The sequence below is a fragment of the Leucopleurus acutus genome (genome assembly GCF_964270905.1).
Source record: "Leucopleurus acutus genome assembly, chromosome: 1".
NCBI lineage: Eukaryota > Metazoa > Chordata > Mammalia > Artiodactyla > Delphinidae > Leucopleurus > Leucopleurus acutus.
The window spans coordinates 189,059,064-189,080,480 of NC_139142.1; the positions used below are offsets into that span (position 1 = coordinate 189,059,064).

General features: G+C 36.2%; 1 protein-coding gene across 2 annotated transcripts in view; it reads left to right on the top strand.

The window, feature by feature from the left end:
- Positions 1 to 21,417, top strand: part of PLXDC2 (plexin domain containing 2) — a 409,444-nt gene that overhangs the window by 376,731 nt on the left and 11,296 nt on the right. The window lies entirely within an intron of this gene.

Genomic DNA, 21,417 nt, shown 5'->3' on the forward strand with positions numbered 1-21,417 from the left:
AGCCGCTCCGCGGCATGTGGGATCTTCCCGGACGGGGCACGAACCCGTGTCCCCTGCATCAGCAGGAGGACTCTCAACCACTGCACCACCAGAGAAGCCCTGCTATCTACTTTTTAAATGAATTTGATGTGCTTTTTCCCATTAGGAAAGCAGTACCTGTTCATTATTTTAAAAAATTGTGGAAACGTAAAAGCAAAAAGTAAAATCGCTTATAGTCCCAATAAGCAGAAATAATCACAATAACTATTTTAATTTATTTTCTTCTGGAATTCTCATATGCATAATTTGATGTTTGCCCATTTAGTATAATTGTGATTTCACTGAAATGCAAATTTATATTCTTTATTTTTCTTTTTTTTTTAGGTCCCATTTGTTTATTTTTGTTTTTATTTCCATTTCTCTAGGTAGATCAAAAAAGATCTTCCTGTGATTTATGTCAAAGAGTGTTCCTCCTATGTTTTCCTCTAAGAGTTTTATAGTGTCCATTCTTACATTTAAGTCTGTAATCCATTTTGAGTTTATTTTTGTGTATTGGGTTAGGGAGTGTTCTAATTTCATTCTTTTACATGTAGCTGTCCAGTTTTCCCAGCACCACTTGTTGAAGAGACTGTCTTTTCTCCATTGTATATCCTTGCCTCCTTTGTCATAGATTAGTTGACCATAGCTGCGTGGGTTTATCTCTGGGCTTTCTATCCCGTTCCATTGATGTATATTTCTGTTTTTGTATCAGTACCATATTGTCTTGATTGCTGTAGCTTTGTAGTATAGTCTGAAGTCAGGGAGTCTGATTCCTCCAGCTCCATTTTTTCCCTCAAGACTGCTTTGACTATTCAGGGTCTTTTGTGTCTCCATATGAATTTTAAGATTTTTTTTGCTCTAGTTCTGTAAAAAATGCCATTGGTAATTTGATAGGGATTGCATTGAATCTGTAGATTGCTTTGGGTAGTATAGGCATTTTCACAATGTTGATTCTTCCAATCCAAGAACATGGTATATATATCTTTCCATCTGTTGGTATCATCTTTAATTTCTTTCATCAGTGTCTTATAGTTTTCTGCATACAGGTCTTTTGTCTCCCTAGGTAGGTTTATTCCTAGGTATTTTATTCTTTTTGTTGCAATGGTAAATGGGAGTGTTTCTTTAATTTCTCTTTCAGATTTTTCATCATTAATGTATAGGAATGCAAGAGATTTCTGTGCATTAATTTTGTATCCTGCAACTTTACCAAATTCATTGATTAGCTCTAGTAGTTTTCTGGTGGCATCTTTAGGATTCTCTATGTATAGTATCATGTCATCTGTAAACACTGACACTTTTACTTCTTCTTTTCCAATTTGGATTCCTTTTATTTCTTTTTCTTCTCTGATTGCCGTGGCTAGGGCTTCCAAAACTATGTTGAATAATAGTGGTGAGAGTGGACATCCTTGTCTTGTTCCTGATCTTAGAGGAAATGCTTTCAGTTTTTCACCATTGAGAATGATGTTTGCTGTGGGTTTGTGGTATATGGCCTTTATTATATTGAGGTAGGTTCCCTCTATGCCCATTTTCTGGAGAGTTTTTATCATAAATTGGTGTTGAATTTTGTCTAAAGTTTTTTCTGCATCTATTGAGATGATCATATGGTTTTTATTCTTCAATTTGTTAATATGATGTATCACGTTGATTGATTTGCGTATATTGAAGAATCCTTGCATCCGTGGGGTAAATCCCACTTGATCATGGTGTATGATCCTTTTAATGTGTTGTTGGATTCTGTTTGCTAGTATTTTGTTGAGGATTTTTGCATCTATATTCATCAATGATTATGGTCTGTAATTTTCTTTTTTTGTAGTATCTTGCCTGGTTTTGGTATCAGGGTGATGGTGCCCTCATAGAATGAGTTTGGGAGTGTTCCTTCCTCTGCAATTTTTTGGAAGAGTTTGAGAAGGATGGGTGTTAACTCTTCTCTAAATGTTTGATAGAATTCACCTGTGAAGCCATCTGGTCCTGGACTTTTGTTTGTTGGAAGATTTTTAATCACAGTTTCAAGTTCATTACTTGTGATTGGTCTGTTCATATTTTCTGTTTCTTCCTGGTTCAGTCTTGGAAGGTTATACCTTTCTAAGAATTTGTCCATTTCCTTCCAGGTTGTCCATTTTATTGGCATAGAGTTGCTTGTAGTAGTCTCTTAGGATGCTTTGTATTTCTGCAGTGTCTGTTGTACCTTCTCCTTTTTCATTTCTAATTTTATTGATTTGAGTCCTCTCCATCTTTTTCTTGATGAGTCTGGCCAATGGTTTATCAATTTTGGTTATCTTCTCAAAGAACCAGCTTTTAGTTTTATTGATCTTTGCTATTGTTTTGCTGGTTTCTATTTCATTTATTTCTGCTCTGATCTTTATGATTTCTTTCCTTCTGCTAGCTTTGGGTTTTGTTTGTTCTTCTTTCTCTAGTTCCTTTAGGTGTAAGGTTAGATTGTTTACTTGAGATTTTCCTTGTTTCTTGAGGTAGGCTTGTATAGCTATAAACTTCCCTCTTAGAACTGCTTTTACTGCATCCCATAGGTTTTTGGTCGTCGTGTTTTCATTGTCATTTGTCTCTAGGTATTTTTTGTATTGTATTTTTTGATTTCCTCTTTGATTTCTTCCGTGATCTCTTGGTTATTTAGTAACGTAGTGTTTAGTGTGTGTGTTTTTTACGTTTTTTTCCCTGTAATTCATTTCTAATCTCATAGCGTGTGGTCACAAAAGATGCTTGATGTGATTTCGATTTTCTTAAATATACTGAGGCTTGATTTGTGACCCAAGATGTGATCTATCCTGGATAATGTTCCATGTGCACTTGAGAAGAAGGTGTAATCTGCTGTTTCTGGATGCAATGTCCTATAAATATCAATTAAATCTATCTGGTCTATTGTGTCATTTAAAGCTTGTATTTCCTTATTAATTTTCTGTTTGGATGATCTGTCCATTGGTCTAAGTGAGGTGTTAAAGTCCCCCACTATTATTGTGTTACTGTTGATTTCCTCCTCTTTTATAGCTGTTAGCAGTTGCCGTATGTATAGAGGTGCTCCTATGTGGGGTGCATAAATATTTATAATTGTTATATCTTCTTGGATTGATCCCCTGATCATTATGTAGTGTCCCTTGTCTCTTGTAGCATTCTTTATTTTAAAGTCTATTTTTCTGATATGAGTTCTGCTACTCCAGCTTTCTTTTGATTTCCATTTAAATGGAATATCTTTTTCCATCGCCTCACTTTCAGTCTGTATGTGTCCCTAGGTCTGAAATGTGTCTCTTGTAGACAGCATATATATGGGTCTTGTTTTTGTATCTATTCAGCGAGCCTGTGTCTTTTGGTTGGAGCATTTAATCCATTCATGTCTAAGGTAATTATCGATATGTATGTTCCTATTACCGTTTTCTTAATTGTTATGGGTTTGTTTTTGTAGGTCCTTTTCTTCTCTTGTGTTTCCCACTTAGAGAAGTTCCTTTAGCATATGTTGTAAAGCTGGTTTGGTGGTGCTGAATTCTCTTACCTTTTGCTTGTCTGTGAAACTTTTGATTTCTCCATTGAATCGGAATGAGTTCCTTGCCAGATAGAGTAATCTTGGTTGTAGGTTCTTCCCCTTTATCACTCTAAGTATATCATGCCACTCCCTTCTGGCTTGTAGAGTTTCTTCTGAGAAATCAGCTGTTAACCTTATGGGAGTTCCCTTGTATGTTATTTGTCATTTTGCCCTTGTTGCTTTCAATAATTTTTCTTTGTCTTTAATTTTTGTCAATTTTATTACTATGTGTCTCAGTGAGTTTTGCCGTGGTTTTATCCTGCCTGGGACCCTCTGTGCTTCTTGGACTTGGGTGGCTATTTCCTTTCCCATGTTAGGGAAGTTTTCGACTATAATCTCTTCAAATATTTTCTCGGGTCCTTTCTCTCTCTCTTCTCCCTCTGGGACCCCTATAATGCAAATGTTGTTGCATTTTATGTTGTCCCAGAGGTCTCTTAGGCTGTCTTCATTTCTTTTCAGTCTTTTTTCTTTATTCTGTTCCGTGGCAGTGAATTCCACCATTCTGTCTTCCAAGTCACTTATCCATTCTTCTGCCTCAGTTATTCTGCTATTGATTCCTTCTAGTGTATTTTTCATTTCAGTTATTGTAATTGTTCATCTGTGTTTGTTCTTTAATTCTTCTAGTTGTTTGTTCTCTAATTCTTCTAGGTCTTTGTTAAACATTTGTTGCATCTACTCGATCTTTGCCTCCATTCTTTTTCCTAGGTCCTGGATCATCTTCTCTATCATTATTCTGAATTCTTTTTCTGGACGGTTGCCTATCTCCACTTCATTTAGTTGTTTTTCTGGGGTTTTATCTTGTTCCTTCATCTGGTACATAGCCCTCTGCCTTTTCATCTTGTCTATCTTTCTGTGAATGTGGTTTTTGTTTGACAGGCTGCAGGATTGTAGTTCTTCTTGCTTCTGCTCTCTGCCCTCTGGTAGATGAGGCTATCTAAGAGGCTTGTGCAAGTTTCCTGATCATCTTTATTTTTCAAATAACATTTTTTTCTTTTATTATATACTCTTTGTAAACATCATTCTGATGGTTGTATGCTATTCCATTCAACATTCATTCAGTAGCTTTACATTGATTGTCTCTTATGCTGTCAAGTGGTATTCAGAAAGCACTGAGGGCCTAACGTTGCTAACATTGCCTTGAAGTAAAAAAGAACCTTATTTCATGCAGTTTGACTATGTGTTAGTTTTCTATTGCTCTGTAACAAATTACTACAAACCTGATAACCTAAACTAATACACACTTACTATCTTACAGTTCTAGAGGTCAGAAATCCAAACTTAGTGTCTTTGCGCTAAAGTCAAGGTGTTGGCAGAACTGGTTCCTTCTGGAGGCTTCAGGAAGAATAATTTCGTTGCCATTTTCAATTGTTAGAGGCTGCATGCGTTTCGTGGCTCCTGGCCCCTTCTTCTCATCATTCCAACCTCTGCTTCTATCATCACATCTTCTACTAATTCTGACCCCTGCCTCCTTCTTATAAGGCCCATTGTGATCCAGGATCTCCCCATGTCATGGTCCTTAATTTAATCACATCTACAAAGTCTTTCACCTATATGGTGGTTGACAGGTTTTTGCAATTAGGACATGGACATCTTTGGGAGGCCATTATTCTGCCTACCACAGGCTGAATCAAATGTGAGATGCATCACACACTCCCCATTAAACTGTGACATGCCCTTGACCTTAAGACACATCCCAATTTCCATGACACTAAAATGTGACCCAGTGTGTATCTTTGTGTATTTCACCACAAAATCCAGACTGCATTAAACACTTGTAGGAATTGGTTTCTGTGCTGTGCTAGACGCTGTGCACACTGTGATGAATTTTAATGCCTTGGCCCTCCAGTGGATAGACCGCAGTTCATGCAGCCAGTCTTGTATTGTGGAGCATTGCGGCTCTTACCATTTTTTGCTGTTATAATTGGCCCCATTGTGAACATAGTAATGGTAACAGCGAACATTTATTAAATTCACTGGGAGGAGTGATTTACACTTATTACCTCATTTAATCCTCACAAAGACCCTATGAGGTACTAAAATTATCTCCATGTCATAGATGAGGAAGACGAGGCACAGAATTTAAGCAGCTTGCTCAGTATCATGCATTTAGTCAGTGGTGGAGTAAGGATATCCAGCCCAGGCTCTCCAGATATCATACACTTAGCCTCTAGGCCATGCTGCCTCTCTGTGTGTAAAAGGGTCTTGCTTCATGCACTGTATGTTGCAGTGTAGGAGGATGTGTAGCTAAGGGCATACATTATGTCCTTAGAACAGATTCCCCAAAGTAGAATCAAATGAATGAAATACATAGTTTAAAAGCACTTAACAAATTTTGCCAAAATCATTGCCCAAAGATGTACACAAATTTATGTAGTTGTCATTGGTATTGTCTTTTTTTAGCGACGATAATAATGACAGTACCTATTATCTGTTTTGTTCTTGCAGAAAATATACACCAGTTATTATATGTTTTGTGGACACAAACACTCTTCCTCATACATTACCTGGGCTTTAGCTTTTAAACTTTTTGTTTATAGAAAGAGAATAGGATAAAATGGGGATTAAATTCTAGAAATTCGTTGTTATATGGAATGCCAAGTGAATGTGACTCAAGGCAATAAAACGATTAAAATCAAGAGAAAAGTAGATGAAAATCAGGAGGCCTTGATGATAAAGCAAACCCGTCACTCCATATATTGTATAATTAAACAATAATTGAGTTGACTGCTTACACCTCATGTCTTCATACAGAGGATCTGGGCCAAGAGTTCCATTCTCCTGAGACAGTCAGTCTTTACTCAACTGGCAGAATGGTCTATTTTTCAAAAACTTATCTTCTGTATTCCTCCATCACCCTCTTCAGGTCTTAAACTGAGCATTTTCTTTCTTTTGACTTTTTACTATATGGATTTCATTTTGTGTTTACCTGTATGGCTTCTCTCAGTAATTTTCAAAAAGACACTTGATTTTGACCAAAACCCATCTCGTTATACATGAATGAATAACATGCTTAAAAATCTTTATTAAAATCAGGTTCACTGTCTTGAAATAAAATAGCAGAGAACAAATATTCAAATAAGCATTTTTTTCTTAATTTTTAATAGATTTTGATGAAACTACTATCTCTTTGGAAGAATTAAATATGCCTTTGGTTCTACATCAAATTTAATGTTTGCTGAACATTCCTAAGCATGGATTCTGTGATTTATAATAAATTTTTATTGCATGAATATGGGCTACAGACATAAATGTTTGCACTGTTGAATACTATCACTATTTAAGATTTTTAAATAAGATACAGAAAATGTAATCTAATTGAAGGCTAAGAAAGTAATAGTATAAAGTGGTAACCATATGAAAAAAACAATCCCATGAAAGGATTCTATGTGGACCATAAACAAAATAATTTCAATTAACAATCTTAATAAAAGAATTCATGATGAACACCGTGCTTAATTTTCTTTAGTATTCTAAACAATAGCTGATATTTAGACATTTATGTGCAGATGTGACTGTTCTATATTAATAAAAATGAAGAGAAACGGTAAAACTGTGATGATAAAGATGATCAATACCTTGGCAAAATAGATTCTATGAGTAAAATATTAGCTTTTTTGATAATAGAAAAGCAAAAACTAAGAATACCCGATCCTGCTGCTGATGCTGTAGGGCACTATTGAAAACATCCTCAGAGAGAAAGAAATCAGTAGAAAGGACTCATTTAAAGATGGTAGAGAATTATAGGAACAAGGTCCTTCATGTTTCAGGAGAGCACTAAGACAATGCAATGGTAATGGAATTTGTCTCTGAGTAGCTTACAATTTTTACTCTGAGGATTGGAGAAAGGACAGGGGCAGAGCTGTGCTGTCAGTGTGGCAGCCACTAGACCTGTGTTGCTGTTGAGCAGTTGGAATGTGGCTAGTCTGGAATAAGGTGCATGTAAAATACACACCAGTTTTTGAAGTTTGAGTACAAAAATAGAATGTATGATAACATTAATAGTTTTATATTAATTACATGTTGAAATGAAAATATCTTGGGTATAATGGCTTAAATAAAATATATTATTAAAATTAATTTCACTTTTTAATGTGGCTACTAGACACTTCTAAAATTATGTTGGTGGCTCACACTCTATTTCTACTGGACAATGCTGGTTTATAGAGAAAACCTTGCAGAGAAGAGGGGGTTAAACAGAAAATCTGCTTCTCTCCATTTTTTTTTTTTTTTTTGCGGTACGTGGGCCTCTCACTGTTGTGGCCTCTCCCGTTGCGGAGCACAGGCTCCGGATGCGCAGGCTCAGCGGCCATGTCTCACAGGCCCAGCCTCTCCGCGGCATGTGGGATCTTCCCAGACCGGGGCACGAACCCGCGTCCCCTGCATCGGCAGGCGGACTCTCAACCACTGCGCCACCAGGGAAGCCCTCCATATTTTTTAAAAGTAGAAAACCAGGTGATTTTCAGCACAAGGGAGAAGTTAGATGCTTGAGGAGAGAGATGGCTGACAAAGCTATCTGATATGTTGACCATTCATTCATTCATCTATTTGAATTTGTTGAGTCCCTATTATGTGCCAGGTACCCAAGACACAGAGATAAACAAAATGGACAAGAAACCATCCTTGCTGTCATGCAGCTTCCATGCTAGTGAGGAGAGAGAGAAGATAGATATACTTTAAGCTAGGTATGGATTTCAAGTTGAATGTTTAGTTATAAAAGAGACAGTCCTCATAAAATGCTTAGAGAAAATGTTAACCTTTTTTGAGCAGTAAGATATTATTAGTCAGATAATGAAGGATATAAGAGTTTATGATGATCTTTGTTCCTGAACTTCAAATTTGGTAATAATCAGTTCTGGGTAGATATGTACAATACACACACATGCATAAGTAAATAAGACTGCTCTCCAAAACAGTTAATTTTCCTTAAGGACAAAACAGTCTCACCATTCTTAAATTGTGCATACTAATTTGAACTTGAAGTCACACGATGGTTTTCACAGTAAAACCTGGACGTAAATGTCTAAATACGGGCTTCCCTCGTGGCGCAGTTGTTGGGAGTCCGCCTGCCGATGGGTGGGACGCGGGTTCGTGCCCCGGTCCGGAAGGATCCCGCGTGCCGCAGAGCGCTGGGCCTGTGAGCCATGGCCGCTGAGCCTGCGCGTCCGGAGCCTGTGTTCCGCGGCGGGAGAGGCCGCAGCGGTGAGAGGCCCGCGTACCGCAAAAAAAAAAAAAAAAAAAAGTCTAGATACCAGTCACTGTTCATATCATGCCTTAAAATTCTTACTATTTCTAGGGGACCAAAATATCTGCCTTTAGTGGAAGTTCCCAGTATTTTTTATCCTCAAACTCATAGGATGTCGAAACAAAAAGAAACATCAGCATGCATGCAACCCAAGGATTTTGTAACTTTTTCAAAATAAAGTGTATGAATTCCCTCCCGTATCTACCTTACCTGCATCTCCTTGTGGGTTTATGTTTTGTCTTAAAAACTTGTGGGAATTTTGCATTATACTCTATAATATAGACACATTTGTTTAATGTAAATTTTTTAAAAAATGATTCTGCCCCCCATCCTTCAACCAAAGATAACATTTCAAAAGATGAGTCTTCTTTCTTCTGCAACTTTGAGCATCCCTGGCACCCTGTTGCACAGCCCTAGGTACTATAAAATCCAGGAAAATCCAAACCAGCAGAGCCCTGTGTTCCTGGAACCTAAGTGGGAAGTGTCCTTTCTCCCCCTTTGTTGGAGGCAAGTCCAGTGTAGAGACAGAAACCCAGGATGGTGAACCAGTTCTCCTGGGGCATGTCAAAGCTGGTTTCAGAGCCAGTACTTGAACTCAGGACTCTTCCTGGCCTGTAGGCTGCGCTGCCACAGCAGAGGCATAACCACAGACTTCTGAGCAATTTGTCACTCAAGGGATTCCTCACCCCAGGAAGTATTTGGGAATAACAAGGACACATGGAGAATATGATTAAAGGAAGACGGGCAGCTGTGGCCCTCAACTTTTCCTGGCAGTCAGTAGTGGTGCCAGGAAAGAAGCCAGAGGAAAGGAGCCAGGCAAGGACTCAGAGGCTGGTGCTGGGGAGGAAAAGTGTTTGCTCAAAGTCTGGCATCTGGCTTTGCAGCTGCCTAATGAGCAGCACTTGGGAGGCAGGAAGACACGGCCCGTTGGCGGCCTGCGCCATAGACAGAGAATTCGTTTCAGAGACCAAAGGATCCTTTTATCTTGAAGTCACAGGTTTTTTTCATAACTGAGTTTTCCCTTAAGCCAGTCCTTAGTCTTATTTCAGTCTTAAAGAAAACTCAAGGAAAAAATGATTCATTGAAACAAAATATTTATTTCTATTTCTTAGAGGAGGCAAAAGCTGGCATTCACTTTTGGTGAACTGCTGTGAAGAAGGAAAGCTTAGGCAAAACCTAGCTGAAATGGTTTGACACCCTCGTTAAAGAAGCTGTTTTATTAGATGGCAGATTTCCAGAAATCTAGCAATATATAGGGGAAAAAAGGTGAAAATGGTTTGCATATTTTTAAAGACACTCTTTGTGTATCTGTTCTAAGATGCTAGAATCTTATTCATGTGCATCATTGAATGTTTTTGAGACATCAGTTCAAGTTTATGGTGATTCCCTTATTTACACAGTTACCAAAATAAGATTTCTTTTATAGGTATCGTCTTTAAGTTACTCTTCTGCATACCACGTTTTAAGTTAAATTCCTAAAACTAAAATATTTTCTTCCCTTCATCAGGGAGAATTTATTAAACATAGTGAATAAACTAATATTTCACTGAGCTCTCTGCTCTAATTGCTTCTTAATTACCATTCCTTAACTTATTATTTTTCATAGTGCATAAAGCCATGAAACAAATTATATATATATTCCTATTATATTTATATCATGCGTATTTATATATGTGTGTTTTATGTATATTTATATGTGTATAATATGTATATTTTATACATGTATATAAAATCTCCACAGGGAAGCCCTTAAGAGATAGAAGAATCAAATGAATAAATAAATAAAAACCCGCAGAGCTACAGTCCACTTGGGCATCTGTAAACCTGAATTATGTCATTTTAAGTATATGATATAAGTTTTAGGTATTCCAGTCTTTTCTTTCTGTAGTCTCTTTAAAAAGAAGACTGCTCTACTTATAGTACCAACTGTTGAGTAATTTCTTCCTTGTGATTTTGGTAACTTTTTTGTTAAAATAAATACTCAAGTCTGTCTATTTGTGGAGACAGATAATAGAAACTTTAATTTTAGCAATAATTATTGCATTGCAATAATAATAAATTTATTCAATTATAGATTATTTTTCCACCAATTCCACATAGTATAATTTTTTCTGACAAATACAAATACAAAGAAATACAAAACAACTAAATAATTTGATTATCATGACATGCTTTGGTTTATAAATAAATACTAGAATTATTTGTGATTGTAAAAAAATTGAAATTTTAAAATTTGAGTTTAGAAGATTCAAAATTCAGAATCTAGAGAACAGAAATATAAAGACATGTATTTTAAATGATAGAAGTAATCGTACTCTTTGTAATTCCATTAGAAATGATTAGGCAAAAGTACTTTTAATTTGCAAGTGGATTAAGATTATTTTGCTCTATTTTCTTGAAGTGATGCTGTCATGAAAACTTTCTTAATATAAACAAAATAATTTTCAATTCAAAATTAAAACAACTTTTCTTACATCATATAGTGAGGGAATATAGAGTCAGAATTATTAGTTCTGTTTCTACTTCCAGCTAATTACAATATTTATATTTTAATGAGAAAGCCATTCATCTGTTCAAAAAAACTTTTTTATGAACACTGACTCTGGGACCAGTGTTATCCTTGGCAAAAACTTTAAAAGGAGAAATGATATTTGTTCTGTTAAAAGGAGAAAACTTTTTTTTCTATAAAAAGAAAATAGATTTATGATAATTATTCTAAATCTCAGTGCAATGTAAAGTTCTAGGATTGTAGTAAGGGATAATCTTCTTTTAATTGTATATCAGGGTCTTTTTGTTTTCTATCTGAATTTATGTCACATATCTTAGTTTTTCAAGTTTTCCTTGCCATTGACCTTGAAATATCTGTGATTCAGTATCTGGTAATTGGGCTTGCATCTTGAATATGTACAAGTTTAATGTGGAGAAAATTTGATGTAGTGTGAGGATAAAAAACATTGAATTTTAGTGAAAAGCAATCTCAAAATTTGTAATTTATAATATATGGCTGTCAATTTTAAAATGTATCATATGTTTCATGAAGAGTAGGAAGGCATCTCACCAAAAGTGATAAGTGTACCCCTACAGTGGAGGAACGTACCCAACCTTAAGTGTGTTTAGAGGAGAATGATTATTACGGGTTTCTGACTCATGCCTGGAATATGAATGAAAGGAGAAGTTCTAGCTGAGAAAAGTCTAGAAGGAGGAGCATGGTAGCTCCCACCACCGTTGATAGGCTATCCCATGAACAAGGCGTCTAACTTCTTCTGGATGGATCTCAAGGATGGTTATGAGGGTCTCTGGGGAGAAGCTATGAAGATACGAATATGAGCTAAATATAGACTTTCTAATAATCAGAGGTACCCAGAGATGGTACTCAGAGGCTCTGGGGTGATGAGCTTTTCATCACCAGAGGTCCTTAAGCATTCAAGAAGGCCCCTTATTCAGGACTTCGTAGAGTGTATTTAAGCATTATATATGTGTATGCACTCGAATGAATTTAAGGTTTGTTCTATCCCTGTAAGTCTTGAATATTCTGGTGCCCCCTCCACCCACAAAGTCGTATATGTTTCAGAAAAATACAAAAATGGCAAAGTAAACTAGAAAGCATGATTGTGTGTTTGCTCACACAATCTCCCAGTTTTTGAAGACACCTTAATTTTTCATAACCCAAAGTGCAAAAGTGAAACTCATGCCCACACAACAAGACTACAAGGAAGACTATAGTTCTCCTATCCAGAGAATATAGTTAGTTGTGAGCTAATACTCTGAGGTGGAGGGGACCCACCAACTCTTCACCTTTTAAGGAAGTTGGTAGATTTCATGTTCATGTTGCTGCAGGACAGGCAAGACTCCAGTTTGTCTTTAGTTAAAGGTCTGCATAAAAACAAAGGAATTTATCAGGAAAGTAACAGCCGGTACAAAGTGCCTTAAATAAATCTTTCCCAGTAAGGGTTACTTGAAATAGAATAAAGTAATGTAGAGCCAGAGATACAAAGTGCTGTTTCGCCTTCTCCCATGGTTCTCTCAGCAAATGAATTTCTTAAGTTTTTCGAAGAGGTGAGGTTGACAAGTAAGTATGTATGATTTCTTTAAATAGGTAGGAGAAGCAAAGCTTACTTGGCACTTTGCACTTAGAAATAAACTCGTTTGTGGTTTTCTTTCTATCTCCATCTTTTTTCTCCCTTTCTCTTAAGATTTCAACTATTCTGAGAGCTTTTGGTATAACATGTAAGCTCCAGCCACTTAAAATCACTTCTGCTACTCTGTTTCCTTCCCTCACACTGCAAAGAAGCCTTAGGGAATTTTTTAATATTCTCATTCAAAAATTTTTTCTGAAATTTAAGTTGGCATTTTTCCCATTCCTATTTTATTTCAATCTGTGATCATTAACATCTTCATATTATAATCACTGCTAATGGGCAAAGTACTTTTTTATTCTCACCCTTCTCTTAACTATAGAAAACACAGATTTCATTCACATTGAAACTCCCATGTGCACTAAATGATGCAGCTGAGTCACATTCCAGGCAGGTGCAAATCTGTTTCCCTGACGTAGAACAGAGTGTAGGTCCCCAATCTCGATCAGGAGGAGGTAAGAGGAGAGCGCAGCTACTTAGTTATCTTCCCTCCATGAATCTCCACTTAAGAAAATATATCATCATCTCTTATTGACCTCCAAGTAGTAAAGAGACAGATAAATATCTTCCTTGCCTTCCTGCCTTTATGAGCCTAATATATATGAATATATATACATATTCAGTCATTCATTTACCTCAGCACATAGAACAATTGCCTGTTTTATTTATTTGTCAGTGAAAAGTAGGTATAAGACTAAAGTATTCTCAGTGATATTTTCATTCAAATCAATTTTGTGAAAGACTTTATAGTGATAAATGATGTGATTTAACAGTAAATGAAAAAAAAAGTCCTTTAAATATCAAAAGATAGTACTAATGGAAGTTTCGAGGAAGTTGCTAGCGGTGGTAGCAGCATAAATGTCTTGCTTCCAAAATATCCAGATAAAAACAGACAGAACAACTGGATACAAAAGTCAAAACCTTGTGGGCAGCATTTACAACAAAACCAGCTGACAGCTTACGTCCAAAGTATAAATATGAACCCTCAAATACAGCAGATAATAACAAGCCACCGATATCCACAAGACCTGAATGTTGTCCATATCTGTGTGCGAGAAAGCAAAGGGTAGCAACAAGGTGTCCAACAGGCATGAAAACAGGAGAACCACAAAATAGCCAGTAGGCATTGACTAGAAAATACAGCAGGCTAATGTGAGAACAGCAGCAAGAAATGGGAAGGGCGAGTGCAACCCCGGTTGCAGGTGAGTGCACGGGCCCTATGTATAAATTTCTGAAGGAGCTAGAGTGGTTCGGTTTGAAGAATTCTCAAAATTGACCTGCCAGGGCCATCTTCCATGACAGTGCCCACGCTAGGACAAAACCCTGGGAGTGGATTCAGAATTGAGTAGGATAGAGACAGCAGAAATTTTAAAAGCAGGGGTCAGGGGAGGTTCTTTTAAAGATGTGCAGGGAAACAGAGTCAGGAAATATCAGAGAGCAAGCCATCATATGTTTTTAATACAATTGAAGAACAACAGAAGAGAGAACTCTGAAACTATTGATGTTACTTCAGCCAGTCCTCTTTCTGAAAGTTCAGAGAAACCAAATGTGAATAAAAATAAGCAGAAGAAAAATATGGAGGTGAAATCCCTGCAAAGATACTACAATTTAAAGAGAATAAAGAGCAGAATTATGGGATTGGCCAAAAAGTTCGTCCAGTTTTTTCCATAAGATGTTCGGAAAAACCCCAGTGAACTTTTTGGCCAACCCAATATATCCCTACAGTCAGTGAAAGCATATCAGAAAGACATGCCTTTAAAAATCTACTGAAAACTCTAAAGTACTATTTCAAAACTAGCTAAAAAGCATTAAGAAAATGATGTATAACATTAAAGAACAACTCAAATTGGCATTATATAAACTGAAAAATGTGGTGAACATCCTTGAGAATTAGAAATAAAAGAAAAAATCAGAAATAAAAGAAAAAAATCATTTTGGAAATGAGGAAAAAACTAGAATAAGAGAAGAGCAAATAAACACAATTTTTGTGACCTAGGAGAAATAAAAGGTTAAAAGAAAGAAAAGTTTAAAATTGAAAAGAACTAAAGAAGGAGATAAAAAAGACTTGAGAGACAATGACAAATATTGAAGATTTACAAAGACCCAACATGTGGATAATAGGAATCCCTAAAGAGGAAAACCAAAGCAATAAATAAGTAAACACAAAATGTAAAAATTATATAAACTATGATTTTTTTTACAAAGTTCCTGCAACTTACAAACAAAATCTAAATATTGAAAGAAGACAGTGTGTACCTGAGATTATTGACCCAAAGCAAAACCAATTGGTTAACATTAAAATTTATTTTACTAAAATCACAGGATGATTTTTTTAAAGAAAGAAAGAAAATCCTTTGTGCACTTAGACAAATGGAACACCTGACTTTTAAGGGAATGTGAATTAGATAATCATCAACTTTTTGACAGCAATTTTTTAAGCCATAGGAAAATGGGATAACAATATTAAAGGAAAGGAAATGTAAGCCAAGGTTTTATATCCAGCAAAACTAATTTTCAAGTATAAAGGGCACAGTAAACTATTATTAACATACAAGAGTCTGGCAATGTTGTTTTCATGAGCTTTTCCTGAGAAATCTATTAGAGAAGAGCTTCAAATAAACAAAGTGACAAAAGAGATATCAAACAAGAACTTGTGAACTCAGTTGTCACCACTCAGAAACTTCTGTACACTTTCCCCATATGACTGTCCTTTGTACATTTGAAGGTGGCTATTGCTGGAATATGTATCTCATGTTTCAGCTTCCTCTACCTGACAACGAACATTTTGGAATTGTTTAGAAAATGTTCACAATATTTTTTCTATATGTTTCTCCATTTATATTTTTAAATGCAATTGCTAATTTAACAACTAATATTATATGTCAAGTATACTTTAATTTAAAAAGCAAATGCAGCTGCTAATTTATACATGCATGTTTTAATTTATATAATAAGTATACATTATGTATATTCATGATAATGTGCATAATTTATATATGCACATTCTAATCTCCCATTCACTGAGTGTTAAAATAATAATGTTACGAGTAGTAATATATCGTTTATTATTGCTTTTGATCTGGCATATACTGTATTAAGTGTTTTATATTTGTAAATCTCTGGGCCACATATAAGCCACTAAAAAGAGGTAGATTTGAATAACACAGATGGCTAACTGTTCAGCATAATTTGTGTTCCCAGTTCCATAGTAGAGATTTGTGACTGGTGAGTAATTATGCAACTTAAGATTACATTTCCCAGGTTCTCTTGCATCTGAATGTGGCCATATGACTACTGATCACTAACAGTAAGTGATGTGTGCCACTTTTAAGTCAAGGCTTTCAGAATTGGATGTGTCTTTTACACACCTTACATCCTCTTGCATCAGCTGGATACACAGTCCAAGAGACTGGAGAAGCCAAGTTGAAAAAAGCCTGATCCATGCATGGAAGGAAGTTGCCTGCCTATAGGAACACTTGTCTTGGACTATTATGTGAACAAGAAATAAACTTCAATTTATTAAGCCATTGAAAAAATTAAAAGAAGGATTATTAATAGAGAAAATAGTTACCATCTAGTGGATGTAAAGCCACTTAATAAATTCATTAAGATAATGAAATATCAGGGAAAATCATTGGGCTGGGTATGTTTTGACAAACAACATAATTGCACTAGAATTTGTTTAGAAAGAGAAGTATATTAAAAAGGAACCAGATGGTCTAAAAACCACTGACGATGTTGAACAAATTCAAGTCAAAAGAAAACCAAGGCGATAAATATATTGATAGTGACAAATCCAAATGTAAAAGAAATGAAATTATTGGGGGAAAAAAACTATAATAACATAAAGTTATACAAGACATATATTGTTTATAAAAATTACAGGAGTACAGAAGAGGAAGAGTAAAATATATTTTAAAAAACTAAACAATTATGTTTTTGAACTTAAATTTTTATTTACCAACTGTAAAATCTATTTAGCAGAATATATTTAGTGTAATTGGAAAAATTGAGTATATATCTATTTTTTTAATGAAACGATTTATGATATTTCAGTGGGACAAATAAGTAACCAGAGGTTATGAGACTGGAAATTATTTTCTATTAACTCTGGTTAGTAGGTGGAACTGACTGATCAGTTCTTTCAAGGGACTGTCTTTAAAACAAAATCAGAAAGACTTCCCTCATTGTATTATTTTAGTTTACTTCTGAGTGAACTTTAATAACCATATAGTAGCTCCAGGGGACAGCACATCTGTCTCATTCATTGTTTTTATCCCCAGGACAAGCACAATACTTATAAATATTTGCTGAATAAACAGTCTCATCTAAAATAATCCGAGTAGAACGTCAACAAACAGAATCATGAAATGATGGAAAGTTGAAGACAGCAGGAAAGTTAAGGGAAACATCAAATGCAGTGGCTCACAACTTTTGCGTTACACATCTCACCTAAAGAGAAATTAGACTTCATTTCCCTGAATAAACACTTGTATACTTGGAAATATAAATAACTCTTGAATTTGCAGCACTGATGTTTTAAGATGATGTAGTAAGGTATTTTTAATGTAAATCTTACTGGTATATTTTAGTTGAGTCATTCACCATGTGTTTTAAATGCATACAACTAATGTTGATTTTAAAATATTGCCCTTTTAAAAATTACTGGCACATATTTATCAGATATAAGGCTAACAGAAGGTTGTAGGCTCCCAGTAAGTAGAGTACCAGTGTTTGTCGTTTCTCATTTTCTACATGAGAATGTGGATAACCTCCCATGAGATGGGAAGTGATTTGCCTGAGGCCTTAGTGCTTGACAGTAACAGAAGCAGGAACCAGTTAAATGCAGTAGAAAGAGTGCAGTGCAAAGAGGACAGACCTTGCATAAATTCTAGCTTTTAATTTATTAACTTTGTGACTTTTGGTCAATTCCTTAACCTCTCGTGTAATCCAACCGGGAATTAAAACCAAATTTGCTGACTCCCAACTGTCTTCATCAGCATAGTGTTAAAAGCACTATTTTTTAAAAAGATGGTCATTAGTCTTAGCCAAAAATTATATAAATACCAAAATTTATTGGAGGTATTCAACTTTTTCCCATTCCTCCCTTGTATTTGTTGGAGAGGTTCATTTATTTCCCATACCTACCCTCCTTTCTTATGCGAATGTTGGTGAGTTACCCAAATGATAAAAAGGAAGGGAAAAAGTGATTTAGAGTGATCTAAATAATTCACAAACCATTTTCTCAACCCCTGGATATAATACCATTGATTGTGCAATAAAAAGAGTCATTTTTATAGGTTCTAGTTGGTCTATCTCAGACATCTTGATTTTTTTTTTTTTCTTTCATTTTAAAAATGCTGTGAACGTTGCAGTTACTTCCAGGACTGTAACCTGGCTCACATAGTGTCATTCCAATGGTTATCATTACTTCTTTATCACAGGATGTCTTGCACTTTCAGCTAAGCTTTTGTGGAAATTACATGAATCTTTGTAAAGGATAGTAATGAACATCATTGGAGGTTCTAAGTAAGGAACGATTAAACACTGATATTAGTCAGTTATAACATTGTATGAAAACAGTTATGAATGCATCTGTAATATCCCTTCAATTGATCTCGTACAGCAGATATTCCTTAACATTTACTTTTCTGCCATAGTAATGCTATATTGTTCCCCTTTTGATATTTTTATTGAAGTATAGTTGATACACAGCATTATATTAATTTCAGTGGTACAACACAGTGATTCAATTTTTTATGGGTAGGATCATCATTATTTTTTATTTCAATTTCTCAATTGACTTGAAAAGAGATAGTGTGTATCCAAAATTCCAAAATAAATAGATCGAGTTTCTCGAATTTAAAAGAGATATACCATTATGCATATCTATTTTTCTCTGGTACCTTAAATAGGTAAAAAGTTTGCTATCTGCCTTTTAAAATGTTTCTAAACCTTTTAATTTTATTTAAACATATACAAATTAAACACGTCCTGAAATACCAGTCGAATATCACAGATCTATTTTTGTCCTGGCTTGGTTGATAAACGTTACACTAAATCGTCCCATGAATAGTGTCCAGCCTTGGATTTGATGGCATAAAGCATTCAATTGGGTTGTTTCCTAATCTTGTGATTAAATGTAGATTAAAGCATGCAATCCCTTTAGGGCAGGAAATAACTCATGATCTGCCATTCCTGAGGTCACGGCTGATTAGAGTTTAACTTGCCACTTTTCTTTCACCTCACTGAGAAGCACAGTGATGCTCTAGATACCAGTTACTTCATGAGAACAGCCTCTTTGGGACCACAGCCAGTCCTGTTGTTGTCCAGATCAACACTAACTCACATTCGACTTTTATGAGAACATTTATGAGCAGGGCAGCATTATCTTGTCTTTTAACCAAGTCACTGGGCACCAGTGACCTGGCCTGTTTTCACACTCAACTGCAAATTACTTTTCCACAGCGTAAACTGCCTGTCTAATAGCAAATTATTACTCTATTTTAGTAGACGACGGCCACTCATGGCAGTGTGGTTCAAAAAATCAAAAGATACTGCCAAATGCATTATCAACATAATATTATAAGCTAATACCAAAGAAGCCTGGAATCTTCTCAGCTCATATCATGGAAAAGCGATCAAAACTGAAACTCCTATTTGTGAAATGCAATCTGGTAGATGTTCTGAATATCGCAGAGTTGCAACTAGGGGAAACATATAACCCAGTTTATGTCTGTTGTCTGATGTAAGTCGTTACTAGTTCTCCCATTCGCTCTCAGAGTGTCCTAATTTGGACAATGTCATATGGTCACCCTGTATATAGTATTTGCCAGCTTATTATATAGGTGGAATCATAGAACATAAAAACTTTAAAGACCAAATAGCCACATAGGAATTTAGTAATAATACAAGGAACATCAACGGTATGTTCCGTGCTGAATAGTTCAGGCACGCACTGCAAAATTCTTAGGAAAGAGAGGGAGATGAATCAGGGGGAATTTCATTAAAGAGGCAGTATTTGAGCAGAGTCTCAAAAGAGTGCCAGGCTGTGCCTAAGCAAAGAGGAAGGGGAGACGCCATTCACATGGAAGAGGGGTATGTTATGATTTTACAAAAGCATTAAATCAAGAAGGGGCAAGATGGATTGATTTATTCAACTGTATATTGGTATCTACAGACAAGTACTGGGAGTAGCTTTAATGTGGATGGAGGTTACATGTGACAGGCTTTGAAGAACTAACTACAAAATCTGGGCTTCCTTCTATGGGCAGTGATGTAATAAAGGAGTAGAAGTTGAAAACGGTGTTGGGGAAGGGGGCTGGAGACAGCTGGAGAAGAGAGAAAAGACCTGCAGAGGAGAGCTGGAAGGCTGTCTCGGTAGTTCATGTGTGAGATGAGAGCTGCGAGCTGAATTCGGGTATTAATAGAAGGAATGGAATCGGGCTACTTCAAGAGCCATGCGAAGGCAGAAGATAGAATTTAGCCATTTTCATTTGCTTAAAGCTTGGTGTCTGAAAGTGCTTTCAATTAATTATCTTTGATTCTCAATGAGGTCCGTAAATGTAGGCGTTTGTTATATCCCTGTTTTACAGAGAAAGTAACTGAGAGTCCAAGAAATGAAGCAATTCCAAAACTCCTATAGCTAATTTATGGTAAAGGTGGGGAGAGTATCCTGATTCTTTGAATCGAATGTGTGGGGTGGAGAGAAAGAAGGAAAGAGAATTCCAAAGTACGAAAGCTGAGACACGGGGCAATTAAATTTTCTAGCCACAGAATTAGAAACATCAGAGGACAAAGTTAGTTTAGGAAAGAAAGTGATGGGGGTGGATTTTAAGCATGTTTGGTTTGAGCTGACGGTCAAATCACAATTGGGCCTCTTCAAAAAAGCAACTGAAGGGCTTCCCTGGTGGCGCAGCGGTTGAGAGTCCGCCTGCCGATGCAGGGGACACGGGTTCGTGCCCCAGTCCGGGAGGATCCCACATGCCGCGGAGCGGCTGGGCCCGTGAGCCATGGCCGCTGAGCCTGCGCGTCCGGAGCCTGTGCTCCACAACGGGAGAGGCCGCGACGGTGAGAGGCCAGCGTACCACAAAAAAAAAAAAAGCAACTGAAGATAAGGAATGGATTAAGATAAAGCAGTCGAGTGAGAAAATGTGCAAGTTACAATAGTGAGAATTGAACCCCAAGAGAATAAAGAATGCTACGGGGAAGAGAGATCAGAGAGCTCGTGACTCCCTTAGGACATGTTAAAATATAGCATTCATAAACCAGGGAAGGAGACAAGTGTAAAAGGTAAAAGAAAAAAAAAGAAAGGCATAACAGAAGAAAAAAACCCAAGATGCAAGAAAATATACCGTCAAGGGAAGGTATCAAAAATGAAGAGTAGGCAGCAGTATAAAGGGCTCCAGAGACACCAAAGAATTAGAAGAGAAAAAAGGTACTAACTTGACAAAGAGATTATTTGTCACCCATGAGGACGCAGTTTCAAGGTA